At 36.6% G+C, this 10,515-nt stretch overlaps 1 protein-coding gene across 1 annotated transcript in view; it reads left to right on the forward strand.

Annotated features, from left to right (window-relative positions):
* DOCK3 (dedicator of cytokinesis 3) overlaps window positions 1–10,515 on the forward strand; it is a 208,404-nt gene that overhangs the window by 17,865 nt on the left and 180,024 nt on the right. The window lies entirely within an intron of this gene.

Raw genomic sequence — 10,515 nt, forward strand, 5'->3', positions numbered from 1 at the left:
ATGTGTTTAGTAACACAAAATGGAAGACTTCTGTAAGTCCCATCAAAGACTTCAAAGAATTATTCAGCGTAGTCTGTGAGTATTTGTTTTTAGCATGTAGAGTTTGAAAGAGGAAGAATTCAGAGGTCTTTTTGTATGATTGTTCCTTCATCTTTTAAAAATAAACACTCAAGATAAGCGTATTGAGTTTTATACTCATCTATTTTATATTATTTTCAGTTGCTGCCACATAATGTCACCTGCTGCTTTCATCTTTGTTCTTCTCTGACTTTTTTAATGGCCAAGTCCCATGGAACAGGAAATAAAAAACTTGCACATTTGAAAGTATTTTTTTCCTGGGTTTTTTTGTTTGTTAGTTTCCTCTTTTTAGCTTAGTAATTACTAGCCATAACTGTAGGATTAGGATCAAGAACTGTAGGTGGTACAGGCATGATTTCCTTACTTTAGAGAAGTAGCTCTACATAGAGCTGCAGCAGCTTTGTTTCCTTATTTAAACCTGAAGTGATAGTGGTTAGATATCTAAGAAATAAATCCAGAAAAGATCCAACTAAATGAGTCTAGTGTATCTCTATCATAACCAGCCATGTTCCGTACTCCCTTCAAAAAGCAATCAAGTCTATTATGAAATTAGTTTTACTTTTGTTGCTCCCACTTATTCTGTGGGGATCATATGCCTCTGAAGAAATTTTCTTGGAAAGGAGCATCCAATCGAATTGCGGGGGGTGGGGGGGGTGGGGGGTGGGGACGCATGGCACATGGTATATATGCTCTTTTTATACCACTCTTACACCTAGTACTCCTCCTTTTTCCATTTCAAATACCTACCTCTCTGGTGTATGTGAATAAAGCAATCTTTTCTATTTTCTTCCTGTAAGATTTTCTCTCTCCCCAGTGTCAGATGAGGAAGACAACAGTAATACTGACAATGGTATTGAATTGGAGAAAGGGGACTCAGTTTACCTACAAATGAGTTATGCTTCCTTTTTACAAATCTATTTCTTTTTTATTGTTAAAGTCAGTTCCCTGAGCGGAGGGAGAGAGCAAGCTCTAGCTATAAACTTTCAATTGGTGATTTTCTTTCTGGGACTGCTTTCTATTCTAGCTCATTATACTTATTACAGCATTGCACGCAACATTGTTGTATTCTTAAATAACAGGGGAAAGAATTTACTATTTTCATAGAACTTTGGAAGGAGGCATCTGTTCCATGACAAGAAGAAATGGGCAGAGCTTCAGAGTAGGAAATAAACAGTTTTGTGGTATGTTTTTTCCAGAAATTAGAAAAAAAAATAAATTCTAATATAGAAGTAGTCATAGAATTGTTTAGGTTGGAAGGGACCTCTTGAGATCATCTAGTTCAACTGCCTTCTCAAGTAGGTTCAGCTAGACCAGGTTGTCCAGGACTGCATCCAGGCAGGTTTTGAGTTTCTTATGAACAGAGACTCCACAAATTCCCTGGGCAAAGCTGTCAGTGTTTGACAACCTTCAGTTGTTTTTTATGTTCAAGACTACTGATGTAGTACCATAGCCTTTCTGACATGGAAGAACAGTCTCCACTGTTGTTAGGTGGGTAACAGAAATTTGTCCCATTTACAAACTGTAAATTTCAAGCCTGAGAAAGTGTACAGAAGTGCACAAATGGATGTGGCAGAGCTGGTATTAGGATTTTATAATTGGTATTCATGCTAGAAGCTATGTTGTAAGGTTGTATCTTAAAATATATTAAAAGACTAAACGGAAATACTTGCTTGTTGTTGGATCAGCACCAGCAGAAATTTTTATTATTCCCAAACTGTAAAAAGAGTCATCTAAGAAATCTAATTAATGTTATTTATCATGCTACTGTGCCTAGTCAGCTTTGTAGAAAAGTTTCTTACTGTAGTGAAGGTTCAAATGGTAGTTGTTACTGCTGATGCTTTCAGTAGGTCAGCACCTATAAATGGTAACAGTAGGCACTTCATTATTTAGTAGTATTGCAGGGCAAGACAATTGCCAAACAAGATGTACAGCATCTCTTAATATCTCTGAATAGGCTGAAATGTTCATCTCCTGCTTTTTGTCAAATTTCTTACTTGGATTATACTTTGAAAGACCAAGTTTGTTTCAATTAAAAATTCCAAGAAATTGCTTTACTAATATCATTGAGAAACATTACAAGGTTTGTCTTTGCCTTTCAGTTAAACAATAGGAACTGGAACGTAATGCCCAGGAATCCTGGAGCCATTAAAACACTGCCTGAAGAGGGATGCTATGTAGCTCCAAGATAAAATAGCTCAACTGTAAAAAAAATTGGAGGGAGGAGAACAGTGAGAAATGGAAGGGCAAAGTGAAGCACAACTTTGAGAGTTGTGGAAAGTCAGTTCATGTAAAATGTTGGCAATCTTCCTCAGTTCCTTCTGACCACAGAGAGTCTGTGCTATTACTAGGAAGAAGCTGTGCGTGGGGAAGCTTGAATAGGTTTGAGTTACAACAGTTGTGTGGTAATTTTAGTTTGTATGTCTGTGAAATATATATTGGAAAGATTAGTCTAAGTTCGCTGTACTACACAGGGCTGTGATAGTCTTATAATTTTTGTTATCAGGGTGGAAGCAAAGTGATAGTCTTAGTAGAACTAGAAGCTGAGACTGTGGAGAAAAATAAAGGAAGGGCTGAATTTGAAATAGAAAGCTGTATGGTGTGTTCTTTGCTTTACTGTAATATGTTATGCTCTGAGTAGTTGGATTCTGATATCATAACACTTTAAATGCTAACAGAACAATAAGTTTTTTGAAAATGCAGGAGGTTTCAAATTGGAAAGGGAAAGGGATGCAAATAATACTGGTATGAAAGCTATCAGAATTTGTTATTTATATTGGGTGGGTTTTGTAGCAGTAATGATAACCTAGTTAATTCTATGCCTACCTAAAAATCACCTTTTTTTGTTACTGAGTAATCAGTAATAGAATTTAAATATTTAATATTTTTAAAGGAGTAAAGATGGTACGACTTTGATGGTTCTGGGGACAGACTTTTTAGTAGGGCCTGTTGCAATAGGACAAAGAGTAATGGTTTTAAACTAAAAGAGGTTAGATTCAGTCTAGATGTAAGGAAGAAATTTTTTATGATGAGCGTGGTGAAACACTGGCACAGGTTGCCCAGAGAGGTGGTAGATGCCCCACCCCTGGAAACTCTCAAGGTCAGGTTGGACTGGGCTCTGAGCAACCTGATCTAGTCGAAGATGTCCCTGCTTGTGGCAGGGGGATTGGACTAGATGACCTTTAAAGGTCCCTTCCAACCCACAACATTCGATGATTCTATGAAAAGAGCACATTTTTTCCCCTATTAGAATATGTAGGCTGTGTGCAGACAGATACAGTGTCATGACACTGGAAAATAAAAAAGCAGTTCTTCACTTTCTGATCTGCCTGTATGCAGGCTTCTAAGATAAGCACAGAAACAGGAAGATTTAGTAACTACTTTCTGTCAGAAAAGGTCACTTTTCTATTGAACCTAGTTGGTTTGGATTTTCCTATATTCATAGCCGTTGTATAAAATCTTTGGGAGGGAGTTCATAGCAACTGAGTGTTGAAAATCTGTACTACATAAACACTGTATACTGAGTTGCTCAATAATATGGGTAGTTTCTGATAACTACAGCTGTGACCAGATGTGTGTGTGTATATGTGAGTGTATGTATACACATACAGACACATATGTATGTATATTGTCATTAAGCTTGTGGACCCTGTATCTTGTGTTATTGTTTTGCCTGGCTCAAATACTCCATATTGTTCTTTAGATTAATTTGAACAACATACCTATTTTGTTTTGTGGGAAGCTGAAGAAATTTGAAAGAAGGTTCTGCTTATCCTTTCTTAGCGTTACAAAGGCTCATAAACAAAAGCTGCCAGCGATTCCCTTCCCCAATACTGTACTTAATATATGGAGTGGAAGAGGAAAGAAAAGTAAGATTATTATTGGTGCTGCTATAGGAAGCTGAGCTTGTTCTTGTGAATGCTCCAAAGGGACAAGGAAGAGAGAGCAGAAAAGCAAGAACCTTGGAGAGACTTCTGTAGGCAAAGATGTGGCTAAAGATGCAAAATTGCATTTGTTATGGTGAAATGTGTGTGGCTTTTGTGTAGTTGCCCAGACCAGTGTATAACTTAATACCGATAAGTTAGATAACTTTCTTTCTTACCCTGTATGTGTTGATAAGATTTGTTATTTTTATACTACTTCTAAATAAAGGATCTGCAAGTTCTCTGAGAGCTTTCGTTAATTAGGTCAAACAAGACTCCTGTGAGTTGTTAAGTCAGCTAAAGAGATCGCTGAAACTCGCAGTTGGAGCATAGTAGCTATTTTAACAGTAAAACAAAATTCCTCAGAGTTTAAGATGTGATGTGAGGACTATTTCTGTTGAAACAGCAGATGACTGTAGAGACACCAAACATAATTGCCCAATTTAGAATTTGGTCAGCTCAGTAAATGTAATTTGCTACTTTTGTGCAGAAAGGGAGTCGGGGGCGGGGGGGGAAGCGTGGAGCGACTTCTTGTTTAGTTTTAGGAATAAGACCTAATGGTGTTGGGAGTAGATGGAATTTTTTCCAGCTTTGTCTGAAACAAATTTCCTATTGGCTCCTTTTAAATTTTCTGAGGATCCTATCAAGGAAAAGAGAGTGGATTAAGGAACTTGGTGCAACTGAAGCTATCTGGTTTGGGTCTTTTAGAGTGTCCACAAAAACTTGAAGCGTTAGTTCAAAACTTGTCTTTAAAAAAAAAAAAAAAAAAAAGGCCATTCACTAAATCACTAATGTAGTCTACTCTTGTAGTGGAGTATTTTATGAGATATGTTTATTTAGTAAGATGCCTTTTGCTTCATACTTGATAAAACATGGAACTGCTGATGCATTTTCTAAAATACGTTGTCAGACAAAAAGTCTGGTATGATCTAAACCAGACATGCTGCATCTGAGGTCTACTTCAGAAGGTCTCCTTTGAAGGAACAGAATTCCTTCAAGTCAAGGCTGAGCATGTTTCATAGACACTTAGAGTTCTGTGCAAGCAAACTCCTGGAAAGATGAGGTATTTGTACTGAGACATGTATTGAAATGGTATTGCACATACATGTGGTCCTCTTTCCTTTTTCTGAGTAATTTTCACGGTTACCTGCAAATAGGAAATTCCTTTAGGGTGGTTGTTCAGGCATTGTGAGAGAGACATCTAAGAAGACTCTTAAGAGCTTGTCTGGCCCCAGTTGACAGTAACAGAGAATCAAAGTTATCACTTTATTATCCATAGTCCTATGTTCTAATGTTCAGCAGTATTATGGATAATTTTATATCTTTCTATGCTTTGAGTGAAGGATGGATCTTCATGGAGTGGCCAGGAACTCAGATACGAGTTTGAGGCAGGTGATAGTCTTGTTAAGTGCTGCACAGAATATAAAGGAAAGTAAGAGTAAATATTTTGACTTTCAGTAGCATCTAGTTCTTCAGTTTCTCAAAGGGAACAGTGCTCTGGGAAAACATCTGATTGCCTAGCAACCTAATCAGAGGCTTTTAGCAGATTTGTCATTTGATTACTAGAAAATACTTGAACGTTTTTCTTGATTGGGTTTTAAAGGGTATGTGCAGAATGATTTGGAGAATACAGAATGATGAATACTCTGGTGGTGTATGCATAAGGTGGATATTTTTATAATTTGGTATGTTCAGTCATGGAAGGGGAAGCTGGACATAAATCATAGAATAGCCCAGGTTGGAAGGGATCTCAAAAGATCATCAGGTTCAACCTTTTGTGGGAAAAGGAGCCTAGATGAGACTATCTAGCACCCTGCCCAGTTGCATCTTGAAAACTTTCAGCAATGGGGATTCTACCACGACCCTAGGGAGGTTGTTCCAGTGCGTGATTGTTCTTACTGTGAAAAATTTTTTTCTTATATTGAGACGAAACCTCTCCCGGTACAACTTAGACCTATTGTTCCTGGTCTTCTCCATGTGCCTCCTTGTGAAGAGAGAGATTCCATCGTCTTTGTAGCCGCCCTTTGTGTACTAGAATACTGTGATGAGGTCCCCCTGAGCTGCCTTCTCTGGGGAGAAAAGACCAAACTGCTTTTGTCTGTCCTCATAGGGCAGGTTCTCCAGCCCTTTGATGATCTTCATGGCCCCCCTTTGGACCTGTTGCAGTCTGTCCACGTCTTTCTTGAGTCGTGGGGACCAGAATAAAGACCACAATATAGAATTGTTGCAGTGTGATTTGTGTCTACTCATTACCGTAGCCAGTTAGAAGTTTTTGTACCCCAAATTGTAGGCTTTTATGCTGCTTAGATATGTTGTCTTTGGAAAGTTGAGTAAAATTCCTTCTCATGCTTTGTTAAATTGAGACTTGTGTTTACATAAATTCATTAGCTATGGTTTCCTGGAGGTCTTTAGTGGATGTCATGACCTCTACCGTTCTTTGGTGGAACAGTCCTCATGCAGAATCTACAGTTAATATTTATTAGGACACTGCCATACAATGCAATCCATTTCAGTACATCTCCATGTTTAGCACTGACTTGCTGAAGTTCAGTTTAAGTGCTTCATACTTTAAGATTATAAAGGATTCCCATAATTACTATGTTTCCCTTCTCTATTTTTAAGAGATTTAATGCAGTCGATCTCTTGTAGTGATTTGTGGAAGTCTGTGAGTTTTAAGGAATTGGAAGTAGGCATCAGTTTTTAAGAGAGTAAAATAAGATTAGTTTGTAAGCAAGTCTTATATCATTAAAATTTGAAAAATTATGATCATTGGTTTGAAAATTGCTTTCCTTTGAAGACCGCAGAACTTATGGCTAGTTTATTGGATTTAAAGAACAGAAAACCAAGGACCAATATATGCAGTACGTTTCACCTTTCATTTACTTCCACATACAGATTTATGATATCATTTCAGATTATTAGGATCAACTAGACAGTTCTTATATATTTTCAAACAAACAAAAGGTTGACTATAAAACAAAACCTAAGTATTAATGAGACTGTATGGGTGGAATATATGTTTTGAGTTACCATGGAGATGGATAGATTTTAATGGATTTTAAAAATAAAGACAGAATTAAATGTAAGTCACCTTCTGGTGTCCTTGGCAAGTCCTACTGTGACAAACTATGTGCAGGGTTTTTTTTATAATTTCTTGCTTTATAGGAGAATGTTATTTAGTCATCAATATGGGAGGTCATAATATGCTCTTTTATTTTGGTAAAGAGAAGAGAATAGCTGCCTTCCTGATAATTAAATTCACAGCAAATTAGAGGGGGGGGGTTGAAGGGATTTTTTTTGAGATTAATTTTAATTTTTTTAAGTATTAGCTAGTTTGTAATTAACAAAGAGCTCTTTCCTTTTAGAACAATATCCAGTCTACCACATGCTGAAAACAGTGCTGCAGTATAGATGTAAAGTACATGTGCAGTATTAAAACGTGAGAATTTGATTTTCTTGAATGCTGGTTCAAGACTAGCTGCAAACAGACAACCAGCAAGGAAACAGAATAGAATTTACTCAGGGGAAACCAGTGGCTGACCTGCAGATGATTTCAAACTATTTCTTTTGAACTGTAAACATACTGAACACTTAATTACATTAGACCAGGAAAAGAAGGTTTTAATCAGAAAATCCAAATAGGAGTTTGAGAGTTTATTCATCTGTAACTGGAGAGACTCACCTGGGTTGTTCCAAATATGACGTTATGACAGAATTGCATTTGAAATAGAGGCAAATGGTAGTGTGGTTTGATTTTAGTCTTCCAAAGATGTATGTTGAAGAAACATGGTGGTTTGGTTTGGTTATTAAAGAATGGAAAATTAGAGGAGGGGGGAAAGGGGTAGAGGAAACTGGCAATCTGGCTTTTTGGAGTGAGTGAGTGAGCACGCTTGTGTGCATGTATAGAGCTTAGAAGGAAAAAGACCGATCATCTGTAGTGGGTATTTATTGGAACTAAAAAGACTGTTTGTTGGATTTCATTTTATAGAAGACAGATTTTTTTTTTTTTTTTTTTTTAATAGAAAAGCAAAGAACATCTGTCCTTTTGGCAGTGTGTATGGTACTGCTGCCCATGTGGTATCAGGAAGTGTCCTTGAGTCTTACCCTGATTTATATTACTTTCTGTTTTTTCTATCCTTAAGACATGGGGAGGAAAAGGTAACTAACATATAATAATTACAATTATTAATAATAATTGTAATTTTAATATGTATATATAAAACACAATTATATACATTTTCTAAGGGGATTGGGTAACAAAGCTTCATGGGTGGGAAGGGTGGAAAATCAGGCTTAAGAGAATTAGTGTATGCACAGGCGTACTAAAAACCTTGTGGCTGGAGCGACAGAGAACACTAGCTGCAGCAGTGGCCTGCCAAATTTGATTACTCTCTGCATTGTTGCATTTGGCTGGAGAGGAGGTAATGGTTGATTATTGTGTCCTCCTAAACAAACAGGAATAAAAATGCATCTTAATTTAAAAACTCAGTGGTAAGTCTGGCAAATGGATAGAAACTTAATTTTACATAAAGTATTAAGGTGAAAAATTAAAACATTTAACACTATTATTAAAAACCTGTTTCTTCTTTATTATTTCAACTTCCAGCCACATGATTCTGGATATACTGTAGAGATAATTGGTAAATAAAAACTGTACTAAAAGTGTAAGTAGGGTTGCAAAGGCAAGCATTCAAGAACCAGGGAAATGTCGGTGTTCTCGGTTTAGTCTACTTTTTATGTAAGAGCTATGATAAGACTTCTAATTTTGTGGTCACTTACTGTATGGTATATGGCAATGACACTGTAAACACCCTTCCTTCCTCATGTTTCAGCCATTCTCCAATGAATACTGAGCATGACTTCCAGAAAGAGGGAGAGCCACTCTTAAAGTGAAGAAAATGCAATGCTCCCTTAGAAGGTTCTGACCTTCCATCATCCGTGTCGATGTTACAGGAGATACCACAAGCTAGTCACACTTTCAAACTTAAATCTCTCTGTAAAACCAAGATAATAGTATCTCTAGTCTTGCATGTATTTTCACAAAAATGTTGTAGGTTTGAAGCACTTGGATGCTGAATGTTATGTAGAAATTATTAGGAATGGGGAATATCTGCCTTCATGGTAAGGTTTGAATAATTGTTAGTAAACTAAGCCCTAAGAACCATACATTGAGACACAAATAATAATGAAAATCTGAATGGCTGTTCATTAATTGGCCAAAAAAAAAGAGGTTCTGCATGTGGGCATGCAATTAAAAACCATTGTAAAGCAGATGCCCAGGAGCCAGGGCTAATTTCAGTTATTGTTTATCCTTGTTTTCTTGAGTAATTGACTTTCTCTTTGTGTCACTTTCTCATAACATGTTTTTTGTGAAAGTTGGAGTGAAAAATGGGGAAATAAATATAAATTTTATCTTTGGAAACTGCTCACATAATTCTTTAAATTGATTGCATCTTAGTTTTGAGCTAATAGTGATTCATGGCCTTTGGAGAAATGTGTTCTCCTTTCAGAAACTCTTCAGTCTGGTTCCTAAACTTTTATTGTTTAATAGAAGTTATCATACTATATTTTACACATAAAGATTGCTTAAAATAGAAGGAATACAAAGAAAGAAAAATAAAGAAATGGGGAGAGGTTTCTGCGAGAGAACTGTAACTTAGCTTCTCACATTTTTTGTATTCATCTTCCTGTAAACTTCATGGTGGTTTTGTTTTGTTTCATTTTTAACTTAGAAGCAGAGCCTTGTGCTAGCTGATTGTTCACAGATACAGCTTTGGTTTTAGTCATAAATGTTGATTAAATATTAAAAAAATACTGATTGCCAAGTTTGATTTCAAAGTCTTTAGCTGCTATCACTGCAATCACTGTGGTGTATGGTAAGAGCTCCTTCAGGTAGTGAAGATACGTGATGATTGTACATTTACCCCTAAAAATAACATACTGCCTTTGAGGAAAAAAAAAAATAAATCTATCAGATGATATGAAAAGTTAACTCCAAAAGATAAATGAATACAGGGCACCCTGATGGCTTGTAAAACAAATACCCATTTCTTTTTAGTGTCTGTACTCGCTGCCACTAGTAGCTCAAGATCTAATGTGTTTAGATGAGATCCAATACGTATTACAGAAAAAACTGTTGCTGAAATAATGGAAAATATAAATCATGTGTAGGATTATATTATTTTCTGATAATAGCCACTGATATATGTATACCTTTTTGTATCAGTGGCTTCCTGTTGATGTGGTTTCTAGTTTGTTTTCCTTCAACACAAATGCATGTGCAAAGGGCGCAGCAAACACTAAAGGTACACGAACACTACTCCGCCAAATATTGCATCTCGCGTGTGTGTGTGGCTGAGAGTGGCTTCTGTGGGTGTTGCACAAACAAGTACAGAGGCACGGGAAATTTAGAAACCCCTATTCTAGGGGTGAGGGGGTAAGTAATAGCTTTGGATCCAAAGAAATTTAATTGCTTTTTAAAAATGGTATTTAAAGTCCGCTCTTTTGCTTCAAGTCT

Source organism: Buteo buteo, chromosome 21, assembly GCF_964188355.1.
Source record: "Buteo buteo chromosome 21, bButBut1.hap1.1, whole genome shotgun sequence".
In the NCBI taxonomy this organism is placed as follows: Eukaryota; Metazoa; Chordata; class Aves; order Accipitriformes; family Accipitridae; genus Buteo; species Buteo buteo.